This window comes from Lathyrus oleraceus, chromosome 7 (assembly GCF_024323335.1).
Source record: "Lathyrus oleraceus cultivar Zhongwan6 chromosome 7, CAAS_Psat_ZW6_1.0, whole genome shotgun sequence".
Lineage (NCBI taxonomy): Eukaryota > Viridiplantae > Streptophyta > Magnoliopsida > Fabales > Fabaceae > Lathyrus > Lathyrus oleraceus.
This window is the reverse complement of record NC_066585.1, coordinates 529,941,049-529,966,140: the sequence shown is the minus strand read 5'-3', so window position 1 is coordinate 529,966,140 and position 25,092 is coordinate 529,941,049. Positions and strand designations below refer to the sequence as shown.

General features: G+C 34.8%; 3 non-coding genes across 3 annotated transcripts; all 3 read left to right on the top strand.

The window, feature by feature from the left end:
* The first annotated feature begins 7,309 nt into the window (after positions 1 to 7,309).
* On the top strand, positions 7,310 to 7,416 carry LOC127109996 (small nucleolar RNA R71). The gene has a single exon (XR_007797236.1). It is a non-coding gene; the product is annotated as a small nucleolar RNA R71 (small nucleolar RNA).
* A 9,947-nt stretch (positions 7,417 to 17,363) lies between these two features.
* Positions 17,364 to 17,434, top strand: TRNAG-GCC (transfer RNA glycine (anticodon GCC)). Its single transcript has one exon. It is a non-coding gene; the product is annotated as a tRNA-Gly (tRNA).
* Positions 17,435 to 17,439: 5 nt separating this feature from the next.
* On the top strand, positions 17,440 to 17,526 carry LOC127109632 (small nucleolar RNA snoR114). Its single transcript, XR_007796903.1, has one exon. It is a non-coding gene; the product is annotated as a small nucleolar RNA snoR114 (small nucleolar RNA).
* Positions 17,527 to 25,092: the final 7,566 nt, after the last annotated feature.

The window sequence follows — 25,092 nt, the reverse complement described above, 5'->3', positions numbered from 1 at the left end:
CATGGTACTCAACTGGTTTTGGGTTAAGGAGTACTCGGTGTTGAACATACGGAAGGTTGCGGTACCGGTTAAGAATTCGTCTTCACCGGCGGGAGTGGTGTATGCGTATGAACTTAAGAATTCTAAGGTTAGGGAGGGGTAAGTGGGTTGATTATGCGTGCACAGAAAGGTTAAGTCGGCTTGACGGAGCATCCATTCGATACCTTGGAGTAATCCTAATTGTTGTAAACAAGTAAAATCAGGATACCTGGTGGAGACGACGCCTCGCTGTTGGAAACGCTCGTATTGCTCCCTTTGATAATTTTCATCTTCGGTTCGGAAGATGTTATTTCCGAAATTCTGGTTACCCGCCATACTGATGGATGAACTGAAAGAGGTAAATTGGAAAGAAAAGAAAAGTGTTTGATAGAAGAAAGTGGTTTGTGGTGAATGAAGGAAGGTTTGGTGGGTATTTATAGGAAAAATTTTGGAAGTTGGAAAAATAGGTGGTTGAAAAGTGAATAATTGTGGGTAAATGTGAATAAATGGGGAAGGTAAAAAGTTGAAGGGGGTGTAACGTTCGTCTCCAACGGCTCCTTAACGTTCACCTAGTCTGAAGGGCGTTACGCTCGTTACAGGTGCATGACGGGCGTCACAGGTACTTAGCGTGACGTCCGTGACAGAATGTGTGACGCTCGTCACACTGTCTGTTTGGCATGGTTTCAGCTAGCGTCCTTCTGAGTGACTTGGTAGGTTATTATATATTTTTTTTTGTTTTGCTACTGATTGATTTATTCTGCAATTTAATTTCTCCTGCATGCTATTCTGCTTTGTGTAATAGTGCATATATAATTCAATAAGTCATAGGTAGCAACAGTAGAGAACATAATAGCTATTGCATAATAAAATTAAATAAATAGCTTCAATAAAATGATCATAATGTAATATTGGAAAGAAAAACAAAATTGCGAAAGGGAAACAAATGCGAACATGAATTTAAATAACATTAATGAATAATCTAACTTAAAACTAAATAACTAAGAAAATAATTGCTATCCATCTGCACGATCTCTGGCCGGAGGAGCAAAAGAGTTAACACGGTTTAGCAACTCGTGAAACTGATTTGTCATACTGCTCATGTGTCCTAGAACTTCGTGTCTCATTTCAGTAAACTCTTCTCTGAGGGCGTCTTGTTCTGACATCAAAGCTTCAATGGCGGTGTTATAATCAGTTCCGGGCATATGATGTCGGAGGTCGGATATTGCTGATTCTTCGGTCTGAACAGGCTGAGGAGGAGGGTCAATATCATAATAGCCAGATGGTGTCTGAGGGTCAGATTCAGCATAAGGGATCTGGTCATCGCAAATCTCATAGTCCTGGATGGATTCAGTGGATCTAGCAGGAGAGGGTGTTGCATTCAGATTGTAGAGCCAGTTACTGCGGTTGTGAACACTAGTCCTAGGATTGGGTAAGGTAAATAGGCAAAGAACCTGGTTATTAATTATAAGCTCGAACTCGTCAGATCCTAGGTTTGCTATAAACAAGGTGTTGAAGAGGAAGGGTATACTCATAATGGTAATGCCACAAAAAGGGCTTAAGTCAAGCATAGGCTGACGTAATCCAATAGCATTACCTATCATAGTTATCAAACCGCCTACTCTAATTGGTGCTCGCTCATCTTGGATAAGGTGGTCTAAATTTGCTAGCATAAAGGTGGCACCGTTTACTGGACGGTTCTGGGAAGCACAGAATATGATGAAAAGTTCATCACGTGAAACTGAAGTGCTGTTTGGCTTCTCTCCAAATAAGGTGTGGGTCAGGATCCCATGGAAGTAACGGAAAGTCGGGTTATGAATGTTTCCAGAGAGAAACTCATGTTCCTCGGGCTCATCATTTCCAGTCAAACTACCCCAAAAGTGTTCAAGTTCTCTATATTCAAAAAGTTCTTCCTGGCTTACTGTGAATGTATCAAGGGAGGTAGGGAAACCCAAAAGGCTGGTAAAGTCTCTAATATTAAATTGGTACTCCATGTTGAACATTCTGAACTGGATAAAACCTCTGCTAATGCCTTTCCCATGGCTGGGTAGATAGATTAGTGAGCTAAGGAATTCTAGTGTTAGTCTCCGGTAGGTGACGAAATGTCGTAGGATAGGGGATGTTTCCCATCCTATCTGATTCAGCAAATACAGGACACTTTCTCTTAGTCCAAGGGCGGTCATAGCCCAATCATCAGCATATAAACTAGGTAGCATCTCTCTAGTGGCTAGTTCCTCAAATTTTAGTTTGTGAGCCATTCCTCTGAATTTGAACCCCATACGATCAATATGTCTCATCTGGTTAGTGTTAGCTAGAGAAAAGAAAACATGAGTTTTAGTCAGGATTTGGCCAAATGCCGAAAGAAGAAAGAAGTTTTTAATAAATTAAAATAAATTAAGAATGAATACTAAACAGAAAAGGATAATTAAGGAGAAAATAGAGAAATAATAATAATAATAAAATAAGGAAATAAAATAATTTGTGGGTTGTCTCCCACTAAGCGCTTTGTTTAATGTCGCAAGCTCGACATAAAAACAATCAATTACAATCTATAGTTTCTGGAGGCATTTCGTCTAAGTGCAAGACTTGCGAATCTTCATTGGTTTCCGCACAGTGATAGTGTTTTAGACGTTGTCCGTTTACGGTGAATGGTTCCATAGATTTGCCTTTAATTTCTACTGCTCCACTGGGAAAAACATTGGTGATTTGAAAAGGACCTGACCATCTAGATCGTAGTTTTCCCGAAAATAACTTTAGTCTGGAGTTAAATAAAAGGACTGTATCGCCTTGTTTGAAGATTTTCCTTGATATGCGCTTGTCATGCCATTGTTTTGTTCTTTCTTTGTAAATTCTGGCATTTTCGTAAGCGTCTCTTCTGAGTTCCTCTAATTCGCTTATATCAAGGATTCTCTTTTCACCGGCGGCTTTATAGTTTAAATTTAGATTTTTAATAGCCCAATAGGCTTTATGTTCTAATTCTACCGGGAGGTGACAGGATTTTCCATAAATTAGCTTAAATGGGGTTGTCCCTATGGGTGTTTTGTAAGCAGTTCAGTATGCCCATAAAGCTTCTGGTAATTTCAATGACCAGTCTTTCCTTGAAGTGGCGACTGTTTTTTCTAGTATCTGTTTGATTTCTCTGTTAGATACTTCCACTTGTCCACTGGTCTGAGGGTGGTAAGGTGTCGCTACTCTATGCCTTACGCCATACTTAAACAGTAGTTTTTCGAGTACCTTGGATATGAAATGTGATCCACCATCACTAACTACTATTCTTGGGATGCCAAATCTCGGAAATATTATATTCTTAAAGAGTCTAGTTACTACTCGGGTGTCATTTGTTGGGGAAGCTATAGCTTCGATCCATTTTGAAACGTAGTCTACTGCCACGAGTATGTATTTGTTACCGAAAGAGGAGGGAAAAGGTCCCATGAAGTCTATTCCCCACACGTCGAAAATCTCTACTTCCAAAATACCTTTTTGTGGCATCTCGTCACGTCTAGATATGTTTCCTGTGCGTTGACATCTGTCACATTCCTTAATAGCCGCATGTACGTCCTTCCATATATTTGGCCAATAAAAGCCGGATTGTAAGATTTTAGAGCAGCTCTTGGATGTACTTGCGTGTCCACCATAAGGAGCGGAGTGGCAGTGTTGGATTATATTTTCTACCTCTTCTTCGGGTATACATCGACGGAAAATACCATCGGGGCCTCTTTTGAAAAGTAAGGGATCATCCCAGTAATAGTGTTTTATGTCGTAGAAGAATCGTTTCTTCTGCTGGTAAGATAAAGTAGGTGGAACTATTCCGGCAGCTAAATAATTGACGAGGTCAGCGTACCATGGTGTAACAGATATAGCTAGGGTGGTTTCTACTTGCTTGTCAGAGTTATTCTCTTCCAAAGTAGCTATGAGTTTATCGTACGAGAAATCATCATTAATTGATGTTCTTTCCGGTTCAAGGTTCTCAAGTCTAGAGAGGTGGTCTGCTACTACGTTTTCAGTTCCTTTCTTGTCTTTGATTTCCAAATCGAACTCTTGTAGTAACAGGATCCATCTTAGGAGTCTAGGTTTAGCATCTTTTTTTGTTAAGAGGTATTTGATAGCAGCGTGGTCAGTGTAGATGATTATTTTGGCTCCGACTAAGTAAGAACGAAATTTATCTAGCGCAAACACTACTGCTAGAAGTTCTTTCTCGGTTGTGGCGTAATTCATTTGTGCTTCATCTAGAGTTCTACTTGAGTAATATATAACATGAAGCTTTTTATCTTTTCGTTGTCCTAAAACAGCACCTACAGCGTAATCGCTGGCATCACACATTATTTCGAATGGTTCATTCCAATCTGGTGTCTGCATTATGGGTGCGGAGATCAGTGCTTGTTTAAGCGTTTGAAATGCTTCTAAACATTTATTGTCGAATATGAATTCAGCATCTTTCATCAATAATTCGGTCAACGGTTTAGTTATTTTAGAGAAGTCTTTAATGAATCGTCGGTAAAAACCGGCATGTCCTAAGAAGCTTCGTACTTCTCTCACAGTCTTCGGAGGTTGAAGGTTTTCGATTACCTCTATTTTGGCCTTGTCTACTTCAATTCCTCTATTTGAGATGATGTGTCCTAAAACAATTCCTTCTTGTATCATAAAGTGGCATTTCTCCCAATTAAGTACTAAGTTTACTTTTACACATCACTCAAGAACTCTTTCTAGGTTCTCAAGGCATTCTTTAAAACTTTGTCCGCATACGGAAAAGTCATCCATAAATACTTCCATGATGTTTTCGAGAAAGTCGGCGAAAATTGCCATCATGCATCTTTGAAAGGTTGCAGGAGCATTACACAAGCCAAACGGCATTCGTCTATAAGCGAAGGTACCAAAAGGGCATGTGAATGTCGTCTTTTCTTGGTCATCAGGATGAATTGGTATTTGAAAGAAGCCTGAATAACCGTCCAGATAGCAGAAATGTGAATGTTTTGCCAATCGTTCTAACATCTGGTCAATGAATAGTAAAGGGAAATGATCTTTTCGGGTTGCTTTGTTTAGTTTCCTATAGTCAATGCACATTCTCCATCCCGATTCGATTCGTTTGGTTATAGTTTCCCCTTTTTCATTTTCAATAACGGTTATGCCTCCTTTCTTTGGTACTACGTGTACAGGACTAACCCATTTGCTATCAGATATAGGATATATGATACCTGCCTCTAATAACTTGGTTATTTCCTTCTTCACCACCTCACTCAGGATCGGATTTAGTCTCCTCTGGTGTTCTCTAGAAGTTTTGCAGTCTTCTTCTAGCATGATGCGGTGCATACAAATAGAAGGACTTATTCCTTTAAGATCGGTGATGTTGTAACCTAGTGCGGTCAGATACTTTCTTAAGATATGTAGGAGTTTTTCTGTTTCGAGTCTTCCTAGGTCAGCATTAACTATCACTGGTCGTTCAAGTTCTAAGTCTAGGAATTCATATCTCAGATTTTTGGGAAGTGTTTTCAGATCTAGGGTTGGTTTCTTAAGACACTGCCTAGGGTCCGGTGTTATTGCCAAACATTGGTTGAGTTTGTCTTCTACAGGACAGTCGGATGATTTGTCTTCTCCTAACTCTGTTTCTTTTATGCATTCATCGATGATATCCATAAAGTAACATGTATCTTCTATTGCAGGTGCTTTCAAAAATTGGGAAAGAATGAACTCAATTTTCTCTTCTCCTACTTCGAAGGTGAGTCGTCCTCGTTTTACGTCTATGATTGCACCGGCAGTTGCTAAAAATGGTCTTCCCAGTATAATGGGTGTAACTTCATCTTCTCTAATATCCATAATTATAAAATCAGTTGGAATGTAGAATTGACCTATGCGTACGGGAACGTTTTCAAGAATTCCTACAGGATATTTGACGGAACGATCTGCTAGTTGCACAGACATTTTAGTTGGTCTTAATTCTCCCATTTCAAGTCTCTTGCATATGGATAAAGGCATAACACTAATTCCGGCTCCTAAATCGCATAAGGCTTTATCGATGACAAATTTTCCTATGTGACAGGGTATAGAGAAACTACCCGGATCTTTGAGTTTAGGAGGCATGTTCTGGATTATAGCGCTACATTCGGCAGTAAGTGTAACGGTTTCGCTATCTTCAAGTTTTCTTTTATTAGAAAGAATTTCTTTTAAAAACTTGGCATATGAGGGCATCTGCGTAATAGCTTCTGTAAACGGAATAGTGACGTTTAATTGTTTTAGTAGGTCGACAAATTTTTTAAATTGGCCCGCATCTTTGGTTTTAACAAGCCTTTGAGGGTAAGGGATAGGTGGTTTATAAGGTGGTGGAGGTACATAAGGTTCCTTCTTTTCTACGGTTTCCTTATTACTCTCTGCCTTTTCCTTAGGTTCACTTTCCTCAGTTGACTTTTCAGAGTTTTGGTTTTCTATCCTTGGGTCAGACGGTCCTTCCACTTCCGTTCCACTTCTCAGTATAATTGCATGAGCGTGGCTTCTTGGGTTAGGTTGGGGCTGTCCAGGAAATGTACCAGTTGGGGCAGCAGTAGGCGCTTGTTGTTGAGCTACTTGTGATATTTGTGTTTCCAGCATTTTGTTATGGGTAGCCAGGGCATCCACTTTACTTGCTAGTTGTTTGATTTGTTCGCCAGTGTGTACATTCTGGTTTAAGAAATCTTTATTGGTTTGTTGTTGAGAAGCTATAAAGTTTTCCATCATAATTTCCAAGTTGGATTTCCTAGGGGTGTTATTATTATGTGTAGATGGGTTCGGTTTTTGATATCCCGGAGGTATAGCTGGGGCTTGATTTGGAGATTGTCCAGGTGCGTACAAAGCATTATTACTCTTATATGAAAAATTTGGATGGTTCTTCCAATTTGAGTTATAGGTATGCGAATAGGGGCTTCCTTGAGCATAGTTCACTTGCTCTGCTTGGATTCCTGTCAAGAGTTGACAATCCGTAGGAGTGTGACCTTGGATTCCGCAGACCTCGCAATTCTGAGTTATAGCAACCACGGCGGTTGGAGGTGATACACTTAAACTTTCAATTTTCTGGACCAGAGCATCCACTTTTGCATTAACATGATCAAGGTTACTTATCTCGTACATGCCGGTTTTCGTTTGAGGTTTTTCCACCATTGTTCGTTCGGTTCCTCACTGATAGTGGTTTTGGGCCATGCTTTCGATGAGCTGGTAAGCATCAGCATAAGGTTTGTTCATTAGTGCACCACCTGTAGCGGCGTCTATTGTTAACCTTGTGTTGTACAAGAGACCATTATAGAAGGTGTGAATTACTAACCAGTCTTCTAAACCATGGTGTGGGCAAAGTCTCATCATGTCTTTGTATCTTTCCCATGCTTCGAAAAGAGACTCGTTAACTTTCTGTTTAAATCCATTTATCTGGGCTCTTAACATAGCTGTTTTGCTTGGCGGAAAATATCGGGCAAGAAACACTTTCTTCAACTCGTTCCATGTGGTGACAGAGTTAGAGGGGAGAGATTGAAGCCATCTTCTAGCGCTATCTCTTAGTGAGAAAGGAAAAAGACGAAGTCGAATTGCCTCTGAAGTGACACCATTAGCTTTAACAGTATCAGAGTATTGGACAAATACGGATAAATGAAGGTTAGGATCCTCGGTAGGATTTCCAGAGAATTGGTTATGTTGCACTGCCTGCAACAACGAACTTTTGAGTTCGAAGTTGTTTGCTTCGATTGCTGGCGGAGCAATACTTGAATGCGGATCATCTTGCGATGGAGCGGCGTAATCTCTAAGAGCACGATCTGGTTCTGCCATCTCGGGTATCGAAGGGAAAATATTTTTGAAATCAGGAAGTTCGACAGGAGGGAGATTGTTTGCAGCACGATATTCCCGAATTCGTCGTAAGACTCAGAGATATAGTTCGATATCGTTGATTCTTAAGTAGAACGGCTCGCCTTGTGAGAGAGTATGTGGCATACAAATCAACGAAAGAAAGAAAAGAAAAAGAAACCTTAGTCTCTACAGCGTAACGGAAGAGTTACGATATCGACTAAACAAAAGTCCCCGGCAACGGCGCCAAAAACTTGATCGCGACTTTATGAGTCGAATTTGGGGTACAAACTGCAAGTGCACAGTTCTATCGCGTAGTTTTAAAAGATATCGATCCCACAGGGACTTATGAATCGATATACCGTTATCTAAGGTTACTTCGTAAAGCTAAGGTGGATAATGTTTGATTGTTTGGGGAAAAGCTAAAACTAAAAATAGAATCTAAATTAAATATTAATAAAGCGGATATCGGTATGCAGTTCGTCGTAATTAGGGAATCAATTCTTTGTCGGTCCCTTGGTTTTAAAACAAATCTTTTCAGTTGACTTTATTGATTAAAAGTTTTATCTCAAACTCTCGCTCTGTTGAATAAACCATGATTTTATGTTAACGTAGCTGTCACTTATAGTTAAGTCAAAAACCACTTTTTGAAAACAATAGAATCCGTAGAAACTCTTTTTAAGAAAACACTAACCGTTTAAACACCCTTATCTCAAACTCTCGCTCTGTTGATTTAGGTTATACAATTAAATTCGAATGCTTAACTCTCGTCCTCACATTCAATCTTTAAAAATAATTTTTGGAAAAGATTAGAATTTAATTAACTCTAAAAATTGCTCTCGCCCTGATCTAGAATTAATATCCAATTTACACTGTCCAGTTAAAACCTCAAACTTTCGCTCTATTGATTTTAACCTCTTTATGTCCTTTACTCTCGTATAAAAACTTTGTTATTAAACCTGTAAACTGAGACCGTAAAAAGAGTGATTTTAATTTTAAATTTAATTAAACCGACTTAGTTTTGATCCCTTATTCCGCTTACTCTACATACCGATATCTAGACGAATTAGCCAGACATGCTAAACGAACTTAAATAATTATCGTGCATAAACAGACTCATCTCAAGCAAATAATATAAATGAATAATAAAACAAAGCATTAAACAATAATTAAAGAACCTGAATTAAACAGTAGTCTTGAACACTCCACCACAAGCCGGTAGGATATATTCTTGAATTCTTCAATTAACCAACAAATTAAAACGAAGGAATAAAAAAAACTAGATTCTAACGTAAGGTTAGATCCGGTGAAAAAGTACACAATAGTTTCCGGTGTAGAAACTATTATGTGAAAAACTAATTAAGTGCTAGAGAAGAAAAGAAAATAAAATTGCAAGAGAAAACAATAAAAATTTGCAAAAGCGGTATGTAAAAGGTATGCTTAAACTGCTGAAGAAAAGAAAATTGGAAAATGCCGAAATCTGGAAAAAAGCGTGGGAACGTGGAAGCCTGGAACCTCTGTAGGGTTTGCAAAGTTGCTATTTATATTGATGCTTTCCGTAACGGTTTTCAAAGCAGTCCGCGTCAAGGAGTCTTCACGTAACGGATGCATCGCCGTGGAAATAGGATTCAGCGTGTATATAGGACTCAACGTCTCTGAAGGCAGAATTGTAGGGGGATGGTGTGACGTCCGTCACACCATGTGTGACGCTCGTCACATAAGTGTATGCAGCGTGACGTTCGTCACAGCATCCGTGGCGGTCGTCACAGGCACGACGCCTGTGTCTTCTTTGGGTTGGGCTTGGCTTTTGCTATTTGTTTCTTTTCATTCCTTTTTGCACCTCCTTTTCTTCCTTTTTTACTTGTGCTTCAAATAAGACACCTGAGACAAATAGAAAGGAAATACCGTGTAATATCTAATAAAATGCAGTAAATTGAAATAAATAATAATATAATTTAATTGAATTAAGTCCTAAAATATGATATAATTTCATGTTATCAATATCTAAATCCCTTCGATTAAGATTTCATACTCATTTGTCTTTATGGGTTAAAGTATGAGATTTTCCTTTGCATTGCCTAGTTGATTAACTAATAGATTAGATCATTTAATTGGTATGTACATTATTTCTAAAATTACACTATTTTTTGTTCCGAAAATAGAGAGCTCCTCAATCATTTCAAATCATCTAGAAAAGGTGATAAAACCTCACTTTTCATTTCTCTCATAATCTCTCTAAATTATTTATACTTTTCTCACGTATTTTAGTCATATTTCTTTGAGAGCATTCTTGAGTTTAGTGAGAAATTGTATTTTGGGTGAGGGCTTAATTGTATATTTACCAAGAGTACATTTTTCGCTTGAGTAAATCCTTCTTCCTTAGGAAGTGATCATTTTGGTCAGGAGATAAACCATTTTAAAATCTCTTGTTTGTTTTGGGGGGATTAATATAATTTTTGTTTGGTAAGTGAGCTCTGCCATTAAAGAAAAGCTCTTTTTCGAGTTTGTGAAAATCAACCAGTGAAAGATATTCACACCCGTTCTTGAGTTCAACTCGGTCAAAGGATCTACTGATTCGATATTAACATGGTATAAAAGGTCACTCGATTTCTGAGTTCACCCTAATTAAAAGCTTATACCACAGTAAAAATATCGGTTCGATTCATGGTCAACCTGTATAAAACCTCGGTTCAGTTTAGAGGATAGGCAACTCAAAACTCCATCTTGTTTGAGATTAGCCGGTGCAAAATCTCTATTAGGCTTAGAGAGTAACCGTGGTTCTTTTTGGGGCATTTTTTTTGTATTTCCTAAAGGACATTTCACAACAATCATAGGTAACAATCATAGTGAAAGGTACTTGGAGTGAAATTGTACAAATACCAACTCCAACAATTTTCCATTTATCCTGACATAATGGGTTTGACCTTTTATATCACCACGAATATTATAATCAACCATGGTATAAGTTTCAATTATTTCATCATAGTTCATGTTTTCAACCGTGGTAAAATATGTTACCTATTTATATATAAGCAAAATTATCTCTCGCTTCAGTACACTACAGTCGTCTCTCTCAAAATAAAACCCTAACACCTCTTTCACCCGTCTCTCTCAAAACAAAACCCTAAACATCTCTCTCACCCACCTCTCTCATATGGAAACCCCAATCGTATCCAGCCAACTCGTCTTCTTCAAAGTACTCCTTTGTTTTATCAAATCTTAGCAAATGGCTACTTTACAGGTTTGTCTTCAATATAGTTTATGTTACAAAATCTGTTTATCTATTATTGTTTATGTTTCAATAACTTATTTCATTATATTTTAACTTTCTGCTTTTTTTGACTTGTAGGTAGGGATGCTTTTTTCAATAACGAGGATGCAACTAAAGTAAGCGGTGCAAACTTGTATGAAAGATCCAGAGTGACATCCATCCAAAATAGACACAAGTTGCAGCTCTAACTTCAACTTCATCCTTATTTCATCGTGGATACCATTATGGGACATGTAAGTTTCTGAAACATTCTTCGTGTATGTTGTTTCTGGTTTGTTGTTGATGAATATTATTGATGAATGTTGTTGTTAATATTTGTTTAAAAAACGAGTTTATTTTATATTATGTGGTTTGAGTGTTTTTCCAATCCCTTACCGAATATATAACTTTTCACATTGCATTAGAAAATCATAATATGATAGATAAAGTTATATTAGAAAACAAGTACACGATCAATTCTTGACAAAAATTCTTTAATTTGTTATCTACATATTGTTCTTTAACTGTTAGAACTTTATTTAATGATTGTACATCTTCAACCTCTCATCTCTCCACCTATAACTTTGTTTGCAAAGTAAATAATATTTTGCAAAATGGACTAGAGATGAAGGAAGGAGCGGTTGAAGATCTACAATTATTAAACAAAGTTCTAACTGTTAAAGATCAAGACACGTATAAGGAGTTGAAGAACTCTTGTCAAGCATTTAACATGAACTTGTTTTTCTAATATAACTTAATTTGTCATATTATAATATTCTAGATTAGATTGAAAGGTTATATGTTTAGTGAGCATTGGCGAAGTAAGCATTCCACATAATTTATAATAAAATTCATTGTATATATCACAATAGTTGTTTATACCAACTGTTGTTAAATATTATGCATTGGAGAATATCACAACGGTTGTTTAAACTAACCATTATGGGAGAACGCACGTTACATAGCTTATAATCACGGTCATACGACTGTGGTGGAAAACATCGTGCATACAATCAAACTTACCTCACAACGGTTGGTTCAACATGGTAGTATCTCTTTTCAAACCGTTGTGATAGGTGTTTTCCGTAATAGTGAAAAGTTCTCAAGAAAACCGGATACTCTCAAGATAAGTTCTTGGGAAGAGAAGTATGTCACTTCATTAGACCGAACCTCTATAATTTTTTTTGTTTTGTTCTCTCCTCCCTTATATCTTTTATATTCCACTAAATTTCTTTACTTAGAATTTTCGCTGCTATATTCAAACGTTTTTGTTAAAATATTTCCAAACTCTTATTTTGAAAATGATTTTGTTTAAATCAATGATATTCAAACCTACACAATTCAACCCCATATTGTTTATGGAGTCACATGTTCAACAAGTGACATCAAAGTCTAACTCTTGTTTAAAGACTAACTGTCTCATGAGGAAGATGATTTTCAACATTGTTTTTAACAAAAGGAATTTTCTAAACACACGCATGTCGTTCAATGGTGATAGGTTTGAATTGTGAAAAGCTAGATTTAAAACATTCATTCAAATTTTTGATCTTGAGTTGTGAGAAACTATATCAAGATTTGTTTATCCCTACTCACCATGTTAATGGTGAAGTAGTAGATAAATCAGTTATTTTTTAATCGAAGAAGAAAAGAGAAAGTTTGAAATTGTTTTTTAAACTAAAAGTTTCTCGGTCGTGTCTTTAGATGAAAATCAAATTTTCTATGTCCTTAACCGTAATTTTGCCAAGGAAATGTGTGACGCTCTTGAAATGATCTATGATGTTTCTCCAAGTATCAAACAAGAGAGAATGAACACACAAGGCGAAGAAGATAAATAATTCCTTCATAAATTCCTTGCAACCTTTAGAAATTTTGGAAATAATGTTAGAACCTTTGTTACTAATAAATATCTAAGACTTAAGTATTAAAATCAGAAAAATTATCCAATCCTTAAATTTAGAGATGAGAATGTTTACAATTAAAAAAAACAACAAGGAAGAGATCATTAAGAAACTGAATGAGAAGCATCTCTAGCAATCTCATCAAATAAATCCCGTGAAAAAGAAAAATGAACTCCGATAATCTCCTTCGAAATAGTAGTCTCGATAGTAGAACAATCCTTAGAAGATTCAACATCAAATAGAGGAATTTCATCAATAAGAGAATATGAAGTACCATCTAGTGAAAAATTCGAAAGAACAAAGGAGAATTAAATCTCAACGAATAATACATTCGTAGATTCAACATCTATAAGAAATCTTGAAGAGTCAACCTCTAGTAAAAGTTCTGGCCTTCCCTTTCCAAGTATCACATTACTGGGAGGGATAATCTTGGACCAAGATATCACCTTGTCCGACAGAGACGAGAGAGAAAATGGTATCAACCTTGAACATGTTAAGAATCCAGTTCCATCTTATCCCCCTTAGGGAGACTCTGGACGAATGATAAATCTGACGTCGAAACAATAGCACCAGCCTCATCAAGAGTGCGGCCAGGAAGAAAAGATGTCATATATTTTTATAAAAGGAGTCACCTCCACGGAAGCATCATCCTCAATAACACGAGTTCATTTTGAAGAAGACTCAATCCGAGGAGACTGTTGTTCCTCCTCTCTGGCCTTCTTGGTCGAAACTTGAGGTTGGGTTGATTCCTCCACTATCAGAGTAGCCTCTGCACATTTGATTCCTTCTGATATTCACAACAGTCGAATACCTTGAGCATCTGCAAGGCTATAAAACATGTTTAACTTGCTTATTTTAACCATACTATCTTCAAAGCACAATCACACGTGTAAAAAAGAGAGCATGAAAGTTCCCCCTCTCACCAAATATCTTCCTTCTATCCTCTTGGCTAACTGCGTTCAACATAGCATTCACCTTTTTCTCACATCAGTATAAGACATTTCACCAGGACTGTGTTGGACTTGCGACTTCACACACAAGATGAGGGTAAATTGTGTGGATTGGAAAAACTTGTTTTTAGAATCTTTTGTGAAATAAAATCAGAGTTAAACATATTTTGAAAAACTTAGCAGCGGAAAAAATAAAAGTCAGAAAATAAATTGCGTATTTAAAGAGTTTAAGGGAAAAGAAGGACATCCAGAATTATAGAGGTTATGTCAAAACAAAAGGACATAGTCCTCTCCCAAAGAATTGATCTTGAGAGTTTCCACTAATACTTTGAGAGCTTTTAACCAGTGTTATCCCAAAAATTTTAGCTAAGAGAAAAGTCAACAAATTGGTGGTCATAGCTATGTTGATATTACTAAAGTGTCTAAAGCTTAAACCAAAAGCTTCGACATACTGACTATATCGATGGGGAAATTTGATTAACCTTTAAGAGAAGTCGAAGCCGAGAACAGTTTAGAGGAGTCTCTGGAATTGATCCACAAGATTAGGATCACCCTCTATTTAAGACATGTTCAGAATCTTGAAAGATCACATAACAGTGCATTGACATAATGTCAAAGTCGATATTTTTAAGGGTTAAGGACTTATGACATTTTCAAGTCCAAAGAGTGTAATATTAAGACATCTCAAGATTTGACAAGAGGGGTTAAAGTGTTCAGAAGCAACCGCACATAGTAGGACACACGACAAACATGTAGCCAATTGTCATACCCCAATTTTGTCCCTACCCCGATACAATTTTTATCTGATTCATGACCCTACTGCACATGCATACATTCATTATTTAAAAAAATAATAATAATTTGGGTAACCGGTTACCCTAATCAGGGTAACCGATTACCCATACCAAAAACTGATTTTTTGGCCATTTTGGGACTGTGTAACCGATTACCCTAATCAGGGTAACCGATTACACCTGCGCAGACAACAGAAATAGCTCTGTTTTTTACACAGAGGACCTTTTGGTTCACCCACTTCAACCCCTTTGCTTCCCCTATAAATAGAGCACTATCCCCACTCATTTTTCAAGCTTGAAAGCCACAAAACCTCTGTCCAAATCACATTTCAAGCTCCCTCTTTTCAACCTAAACCCTAACTCACCCAAACCCTCTTTTCTTCTTTGAACAACCCAACCACCATGTAAAAATCCACAATCTCCACACAACAAAAACAGTAGCAAACTTGTAACCTTCACTTACATAATCATTCACCATCACCATATAAACATACACCTTCCTTCTTTTCCATTTTCCTACCACAACAACCATAGCCACCCTCTTCCAAGCTTTTTGCTTCATTCTCAAACCCAAACACAACAATAACCTAGTTTTGACACCACACTCTTGGTAATATTTTAGACTCAAACTCCTTAACATTTTCTCGGTTATTAGGATACGAGTTGTCTTACTCGACTATCTGAGTAATCGTCATCCAACCAAAAATATCTCAACACATCAAACCTACCTTTTCTCACCCTCGTGCGATCATAACCAATCAAACAAAACACCCAACACATTAATTCAACTTGTCACCTCCGTGTGATCAAAACTCTTATAAAAAAGAACACTATTTAATCCTTTCTGATGCGCACAACAAACTAATGCTTAAGCCTCCGCCGAGAGTAGACAAGCCAACGTTTAGCCTTTAGGATGCGATTTAAACAGTTGTTCATTAAAAAACACCAACCAACTGTAGTTCCACGAACTACGAATGCTCTGACTTCCTTATTGCACCATAAGGATACGTAGGCACAAGATTGCGAGATCTTGGCGAGCACACTAAAAAAACCTCCATTTTCCCCCCTTCTGAGGTTTCCATCCATCTCTTTTCAATATATTTATAACCCGAAGAAAACAAACAACACATGCTAACACTCAAATCGCAAATTAGAACTAAAAGGTTCCCGTTGAGTACAACGGGCGTGAGGGGTGCTAATATCTTCCCCTTGAGAATAAGCTTGAGAGTGAAGGAGCCAATTTCCCTTCCCAAACAGTGGATTGAAGCAGTTAGTCTTCTTTCCACAAACAAGGACCTTGGAGCGGTTAGTCTTCATGTTCCAAAACCTTTGATCTCAATACCTTGGTTTTACATGGGTTAACCAAAAACCTGAGAGATTTTAACATCGGGTTGATCTCATACCTATGAAGCTTTTAATATCAGGCTAAGCTTCAACCTATTTGGGTTTTAACATCGGGTTGACCAAGAACTTATGAGATTTTGTACAGGCTGATCTCTAAGCTAAATTAGGATTGGAATATCCAATCCCAAATAAAAGTTTTTACGGGTTTAACTTTAACCTAAATAAATCCCTAGTTGGACAATATTCAACCGAGGTATACACAAAAGGTTCCCTTGGTGAATTTTACAATTCTACCCATTCCAGAATTACAAAAATAATTTCACTCATAAAAGGAATTATTTCACAAAAGAACTTAGGCTAAAAACATAGTGAGATAAATTTAAAGAAATGTCTGGAGAGAGAGAGAGAGAGAGAGAGAGAGAGAGAGAGAGAGAGAGAGAGAGAGAGAGAGAGAGAGAGAGAGATGAAAGTGTCAAAATATGATTCTGGATGATTTGATATGAGAAATGGAATCTCTATTTATAGGACTGAGGTTGGCTCAAAAAGGAAATTTGAATAAAAGCATTTTGTGACAATCTAATCGATTATCACATATTTCTAATTGATTAGAAGATGAAAATAATCATTTGTAGGTTCTAAAAAAGGAAGTTTAAGTTATCTAGTCGTTATACAGAATCAAGGCACCTTCAAGACAACTTAGATCTTAAGTTTGCGCATTTATAATCGATTGGACAAATATTCTAATCAGATCAGAACAGATAAGCAGATTATCGGTTACTAGATGAGAGGATTAGGGTCATTGAAGATTTCTCTGCTTATGGTATGGATGCTAAGGACTTGTGCCTAGTTCCTAATGTGGTGCTTCCACCTAAGTTCAAAGCACCAGACCTACCAAAATACAAGAGTTTAAGTTGTCCTAGAAGTCATGTCATCATGTATCGTAGGAAAATGGCATCGTACATTGATAATGATGAATATCAAATAAATTAGTTATAAAATAGGATTAATATTTTAATTAATAGAATGAAATAGAATATAGTGCAGTTAGTATCACATTCCAAAATAAAAAATAAAAATGAATAGATGAATTTGATTCTCATTTAATATTTGATTTGAATTGACAAATATTTTGTATTAATTAAATAAATACTCCCTCTAATTTTATTTAGCAAAAAAGTCATACAAAATGATGTTAGAGTGAAAGTTAATGGCATTGCAATGGTATCATAATTCTCATACAGAATAAAATGTACTACTTACCATTAAGAAGCAATCAGCAATGGGGTAGTATCTAAACGTTTACGTAGCAAGCACCAAAGCACCAGTGGTCTAGTGGTAGAATAGTACCCTGCCACGGTACAGACCCGGGTTCGATTCCCGGCTGGTGCAATATCGAGCAGTGATGACTCTTGTGTCAATTGTGGTGATGGGTTTCATCACAAACGTCTACTTCGGTTGCGATAAATGGCACATCTGAGCTCAATTATTTTTATTTGTTCTTTATCATTATTTTTATTTGTTCTTTATCAATCATCATTCACACCACAGGCCCCACACATCTACAAAGATTATATTTATTTTAACTATAAAACTTTACATCTTATATATTTATTTTAACTATAAAACTTTACATGTTATATAATTATTTTAAGTGTTACCCAACTTAAAAATTCTTTTTAAATATTAATACAGCCGTTGTAATTTTATTAATCAAACAACATCTGCTTGTTCTTTGATTTTTTTTCATAAGAGTATATTAATTTGGATGGAAGAATATTTTTAGATAATTTAATTTTTTTTCACATATGTTTATATTTGTCCCTAAAATTTTCAAAAATTATAAATTTGTCTTTTTAAATAATAATTAATCCATATTTTACAAATATTCCTCATTCCTCTTAGATATAGTAATCACACAAATCCAATATTTTTAGAAGTATTCCCCTACCCTCTTAGATAACTCCAAAGGTTTCTCAAAAACCCTAAACTCTTATTTATGTCTTCAACTCTAAAATTCTAAAGATTGTCCCACTACAATATCTCAAAATATATCTCATTAATTATTAGAATAAAATATATTATTAATCTCTTATAATATCTCTTAAAATTGAAATATGGATAAAAATAATTAACTCTAACACCTCCTTCAAATTGGAATATGGATTAAAATTTCTAGCTTGAAAAAGAACAATGCAATTCAAGAAAAGAGAATACAATTAGCTCATTAAGAAAATTACAACAAAAATATATATACAAGTTTGAATCATATCGATTAAAAAATAAAATTTGATATCATTAGCGGTAGTAGCGGAGGTGTCTAACTCGTAAAATTATTTAAACTACTTTGGGCTATTTGAAAAATCTTTCGGTGCCTTCTTGGCGCTCACTCAGATAGAATCAATAAATTCAATTTTGAGTCTTCAAATGTCAAACTTAGACTAACAAAGCATAACCATCCTATTATGGAAGCAGGAAGAGAATAGAAAATGGCAACTACCATACGATATAATATTTAGAGAATAAAAATTACTAACCTACCATGATAAGGTAGAAGCACATAGAGGATAAAATATGCTTAACTACATCAAAATCATTGAAGTGTGTGAGAAACTTCAACAAATATATAATATTAAAAATTATTTGATCAAAAGAACTCAATTATTTTTCATGGAATTCGATAAAGGGTTGATACGATTTGATAAAAAAAAAAGAATATAGTGGAATGAGAAAAAAATGGAAAGAAAGAATATTGTGATTGAATTTTATCTCCGATGATAAATAAAATCATCTCTATTTTAATGGTGGCAACCATGACTCGACCATGAGAAACATGGTTGAACCAAAGAAAACAGAGAAATAAAAAAATATGATTTATTTCTTTTGTATTAATTTAATTATAAGAGACTTATTATAAATAATACATTTTATATAGGCATCATGATTAAGTAACAAATCTTAACTAATTTGTAACAAACCTAACTAATTAATAATTACATATAAAAAATATATAAAACCTAACATTACTAACTCTAACACTATTCTAAATTTTTTTAAAGCTTCACTTAACGGATTACATAACTTTAAGTGATTTTTTATTCATAGATAAGCAAACAATGTCATTCACTTGTTTTCAAGGTCTTTGTTGTCCTATGTTAGTTCTCGAGTTCATGATCAAATGCCCTCTTATATTGAGAGTGATATTATATAAAAAGTAAGTTTATTTTTTATGATATGTGAGATAATGCTAAAAAATGGATATTAGTGACTTTAAGGGGGCCTCATGATCAAGAGTTTTACAAGAATTCTATGCGAGCTTTATGCATTCTTTCTCATTTGCTAACTTTACTTTTTAGTTTCCTCAACTTACATTTTGTAGTGTGTAGTGTATCTTTTTTTTATGCTTTCCAGCTCTAGGTCTAAGTTATTTGTAAGAGTTTTTTACCTTTTTGTGTTGGACAAGTGACTTCAAACATAAGAGGAAGAGTGAATTATGGTATTTAAAATTCCTGATTATTTTAGCGGTTTTCTCAATTACATTTGAAATTGGGCTAGTAATTTCTTATGGATGGAGTGAATAACAATAGAAATAAAGATAGTAAAATATATAGCATAAATTAAAGAGGAGGAGGGTTAGAGAGATTGCACTAGAGATTTATCCAGGTTCGAGCAAACATTGGTCTCTTCCTGTCCCTAAGAGATCTTCTTGAGATTTCTACTATAAACTTTGAGCTTTTACAACTTATCGTGACGAACCTTAATACAATCTCATTTTGAGGTTTTACAGGCTTATCCCCAACCATAATGAGATTTTTAACCCAGGCTAAGCTAACGAATCGTTTAGATATTTTCAAGGTTACTCAATAACCAAACATAACTTTTTTAGGAAAAGATCCAAAAACCAAAACATAGATTTTATGACTGGTTTATCTTACTAACCAAACTCAACTTCTAAAGAGTATTGCACTCTCGAGAATTAAATTAATAGAACATCCAATACTATTTTTTCCTCAGAAGTAATCTTTCATTCAAAATCATCAAGTCAACTTAAGTGAAAGAGGTATTATTTCTAGAGAGAGAAAGATAGAAAATAAAGAGATAAATTCCAAAGAAAATATAAATCTTCTTAAAATGGTGTAAAATGAAGATGGGGATATCCTTCTTTATATGGGAGAAGGAAAATCCAAAAAAAGTAAAGGATCTATGGGCAAAATTAAAGTCCTAGTCGATTAGCTTCTTATCCCAATCAATTGGATGACCAAATTTAATCGATTATCTTTGCCCAATAAGAAAAGATTGGATAGAAAGTCATTATAAGTCATTAAGATGTTGTCCTCATAGTTTGGTTAATCATTTTTACCTTATTTAATATATTAGCTTACCGCCCCAATCGATTGGCTAGTTCAAAAAACTATTTCTAATTGATTGGCTTAATTCCCCATTTGTTTGTGTAGTTTAAAAAACCTTTTAAAAGAAAGTGGATAGTTTCCAAATCGCTTGGCTTGACTTTGAAAACAATTTTAACAGATTAAAAAACTATTTCCAAATCGTTTGGCTTGACTTTGAAAACAATTTTTCACAGATTAAAAAAGTGTGTATGTGTGTGAGTTACCTTAGTATTTGTCGCATCTATAAAAATCGACCTTACGAACGCATCACACGCTCGCGAATGACTAGCAGAGTCACCACCGAATTTTATTTATTCATAAGAAAAGGGAAAATAATGATAAAACCCTAGGGAAAGAGAATAAATTAGACATTGTGACCAATGAGGGTTTGAAAGTTAGTTATGCGAGGGAAATGTATTAACACCCATCGCATCCATTGTACTCAATGAGAACTTCATAATAGCTAGGGTTAAATGTTTTCTTAAGGAATGTTTGCAATTGCTTTGTTTATTAAAATATATTTACAAAAAAAAATATTTACAAAAGAAAGGGGGAAAAGTTACTTTTTTAATTAGTGTGCTCACTAGGGTTTCAAAATCCTGTGCCTACATATTCTCACAGTGCAATGAGAAAATCAGAGCTCCGTAAAAAATGTTTGTGGGTTGGTTGATTTTAGAGAATATTGTTAAGTCGTATTTTAGTGGTTAAACATATGTTTGCATGCTCACATAATGGATGCTTAGGCGTTTGTTTCTATTCGCGATAAATGGATCAGACTATCCTTTTATGAAAAAAAATGATTTTAGATGCACAAGGGTAAAAAGGACTTGGTGAGTTGTGATTTACTTTATTTAATGAGAAAAAGAATGATCGACTCGGACAAAGCGTATGTTAGGCCTTAAATCACTCAAACGAACGAATGTGCATTCGTCCATTTTTTATCCTAAACTATTGTGAAAAGGTGTTTACGGTAGAAAAATAATCATTAAAACAAAGCGTTCTCTAAGTCCTCGATCAAGAACGGGTGAATATACATTCACTCATTTCTCCCTATTTAATTAGAAGTATTTTTAAAAGAATTTAATTTAAAAGAAAAGAATTATTTTTTGAATCTTTTTTATAAACTTTATTTTTATTATTTTTTGTTATTTAAGAAAATAAATTAAACAAACTAAAAAATGGAAGATTTTTTTTTTATATAATGAAAAAAAAGTCATAATCAATAATAACAACAATACTAACTAATAACTTCGATTGAAATACACAAAATTTAAAAAGAAAAAAAAAACTTAAATAAACACACCTAAATTGATGTTTGAATATGTATTGTAATAATAATAATAATTATAATTATAATAAATTATAAACATGTATTGTAATAATAAGTAAACATATAAATAAATAAAAAATTACATCCAGTAGAGAATATCACGTGCAAAAGTAGTAATGGAATTGTCTATATCAAGCAAAAAAGAAAAACACATATCACAATGTTATAAATAAGTTAGTATGCATAACAAGTCTTTTATTTCAACACGGGAAGATTCTTAATTCAATATTTTATCTAAGCAAAACACATATCACAATGTTATAAATAAGTTAGTATACATAACAAGTCTTTTATTTCAACACGGGAAGATTCTTAATTCAATATTTTATCTAAGCAAAACACTTATCTCAATAAGGTAGAAAAGCATATATAAAATAAATAAAAGTCCGAGGGAAGAAAAAATTATTAACGACCAGAAGAAAGAATGGCAACGCACGACGGCTGGCGAGACGAGGAGGGGGAAGTGGAGACTTCTTTTCGGAAACCTATTTTTATTTTTGTAATTGGTTTTTTTATGAGGATTTTTTTCGGTGTAGAATTGTGGATGATTTATTGTGTTTTTTTGTGGTGTTTTATTTTGTGTTCCATTCCGTCCCAATTGATCCCAAATTTATAGGAGTAAATTAAGTTAAATGAAAAAGGAATGAAAATCAAGTATAATCAACATTGTTTGAGGAGATATTTTTCAAATTGAAAAAGATTTGTATCAATAACTTCCGAATCAAATTGATTATTTCTTGATCATTAAGACTTAAAACAAAAATAAAAATAAAAAATAAAAACAAATAAAATATTTGTATATTTTCATAATTAAAACAAAAATTGAGATAAATGACTAAATAATTTTTTTGACTATTTTTTGGATTAAAAATGAATAAAATGAAAAAAAAATGAAAATTAAAAAAATGCCTATTCAAAAATCAAAAAATTAAATTAAGACTATCCATAAAAGTCAACATTTGATTTTTGTTGACTTTTGACATTTAATAAATATAATTCAAAGAAATGCAACGGGGTTCAAACCCGCGACCTAGCACTTTGACATCCTTGCCTAACTACCAATTGAATTGACTTATGAAATTCTGGTACGCAAATATCAGATGTCGTATGCGATGTCACAACACTAATATCATGACTTCACACAACAATAATAGTAAGCAAATAGCAGATGTCGTATACGATGTCACGACACCTGGATCAGGACATATCACACCATAAATAATTACGCAGATAACAAATGTCGTATATAATGTCACGACACCAGGTTCAGGACATGTCACACCAAAAACAATTACAGTGTAAAAAACAGGAAGTAAATAACACAGGTCAATTGTTAACCCAATTTGATGCAACGTCACCTACATCTGAGGGCATCCAAGACAGGAAGGAAATCCATTATAATAGTATTAGTTTGAAGTTCTAAACAACCTCTGGTTTTACAAACTTCTCACCTAAGCACTACCCTTGAAATTTCTATCTAAGACTCTCCTAGATATGAGACTCCTCTCACTTCCTTTCAATCACACAACAGTGATAACAACTGAAAACAATCAAAGAACAGAAGACACATTTTCGATGAAACAAAATACACTTTTGCTTAAAAGCTCATAAGTGATTCATAATTACAACGCAATAAACTCATTCCAATTCAAGTATCAAAGAGATAGAGAATGACTCACAAATAACAATGACAACTAAACCCTAACAATAACAATTTCCAGCGCAACTCTCTATCCTTTTCTTAGGTTTAGAATTACTCTTTAAATAGCCCCAAAATAGCATGGGCTTCGGGCTAAAAAATCAGAAGATCCAAAAAAATCAAATCAAATTAAATCAGATAAAATCAAATATGATGTCTCCTTAAATGTTTTAACACATGTTCTGCATCATATTTGATTAAATCAAATATCAAATATGACGTATCCTTAAATGTTTTGACATTTGTTCTGCATAATATTTGATCAAATCAAATATGATGTCTCCTTAAATGTTTTGACATCTATTATGTAGAATCAAATATGATGTTTCCTTAAATGTTTTGACATCTATTATGTAGAATCAAATCTGATGTCTCCTTAAATATTTCGACATCCAGTCTGCATAATCTTCTGCATAATCAAATCAAATGTTTTGTTAAATGTTTCGACATCCAGTCTGCATAATCTTCTACAAAATCAAATCAAATATGATCTAATGTTTCCTTAAAATGTTTCAACATCACTTTTTATGAAACAAGTGCGCTGCTGGAAACGAAACAAGAGTTCCTAAAATAGACCTTCTTGGACGGTCATATATGATAGCTGAATATTCAGAGAATCTTCAGACATCTCATAATAAAATAAGTCTTCCAAGAAATAAAGCAAAACCTGCAAAGATGTTTGATCAACATGTCACGACATTTTGCTCAACATCTTGCAGTGGTGCAAGTTTTAACGAAATTACTGTCAGTCATAAAAGCACAGACCTAACAACTTACACTTTTGAATTTTTTTATTTTTAAAAATGACGAAAAATAAAAGATAATTAAAAACAAGCGGGAAAAATTTAGGGTACGATAGTTGACCCTATTTAATTATCTTCAATCTGAGGGAATTGGTGACGACAATCCTTATGTGATCATGGTGGGAGATAATTAAATACGAAATGACCCAAAATTTTGTCTGTGGAAAGGAATATGGAAGAAAACAAATTAATCAGGATAGGGTAAAAGATCAACCTCTTCCCGAGGGTCAGTGCTTAGATAGAACATAAAGAGATATACATTGAAGGTTGGTGCTTAGATTGAAACATAAAGAGATTGTCCCCTTACCGGGTGTTGATGCTTATATCAAAACCAAAGGACATCATCATCGGATATCGATGCTTAGATCTAAACAAAAGGAGATCATCACTGGAGACCGAGGCTTAGATAAAAACAAAATGAGATCGTTAGCAGATCGGTGCTTAGATCGAAACAAAATGAGTTTGTCACTGAAGAACGGTGCTTAGATCGAAACAAAAGGGGTTCATCACTGGAGACCGGTGCTTAGATTAAAACAAAAGGATATCATCATCAAAGACCAGTGCTTAGATCAAAACAAAAGGAGATTTTCATCAGAGACCGATGCTTAGATCAAAACATAAAGCAATCGTCGCCTTCCCGAGGGTCGGTTCTTAGATTAAAAAAAAAGAAGATCATCACTGAAGACAGGTGCTTAGATCGAAACAAAGGAGATCATGGTCAGAGATTGATGCTTAGATCAAACAAGAGGAGATCATCTCCAAAGGTTGATGCTTAGATCGAAACAAAAAGAGATTGTCGCTGAAGGTCGGAGCTTAGATAGAACATAAAG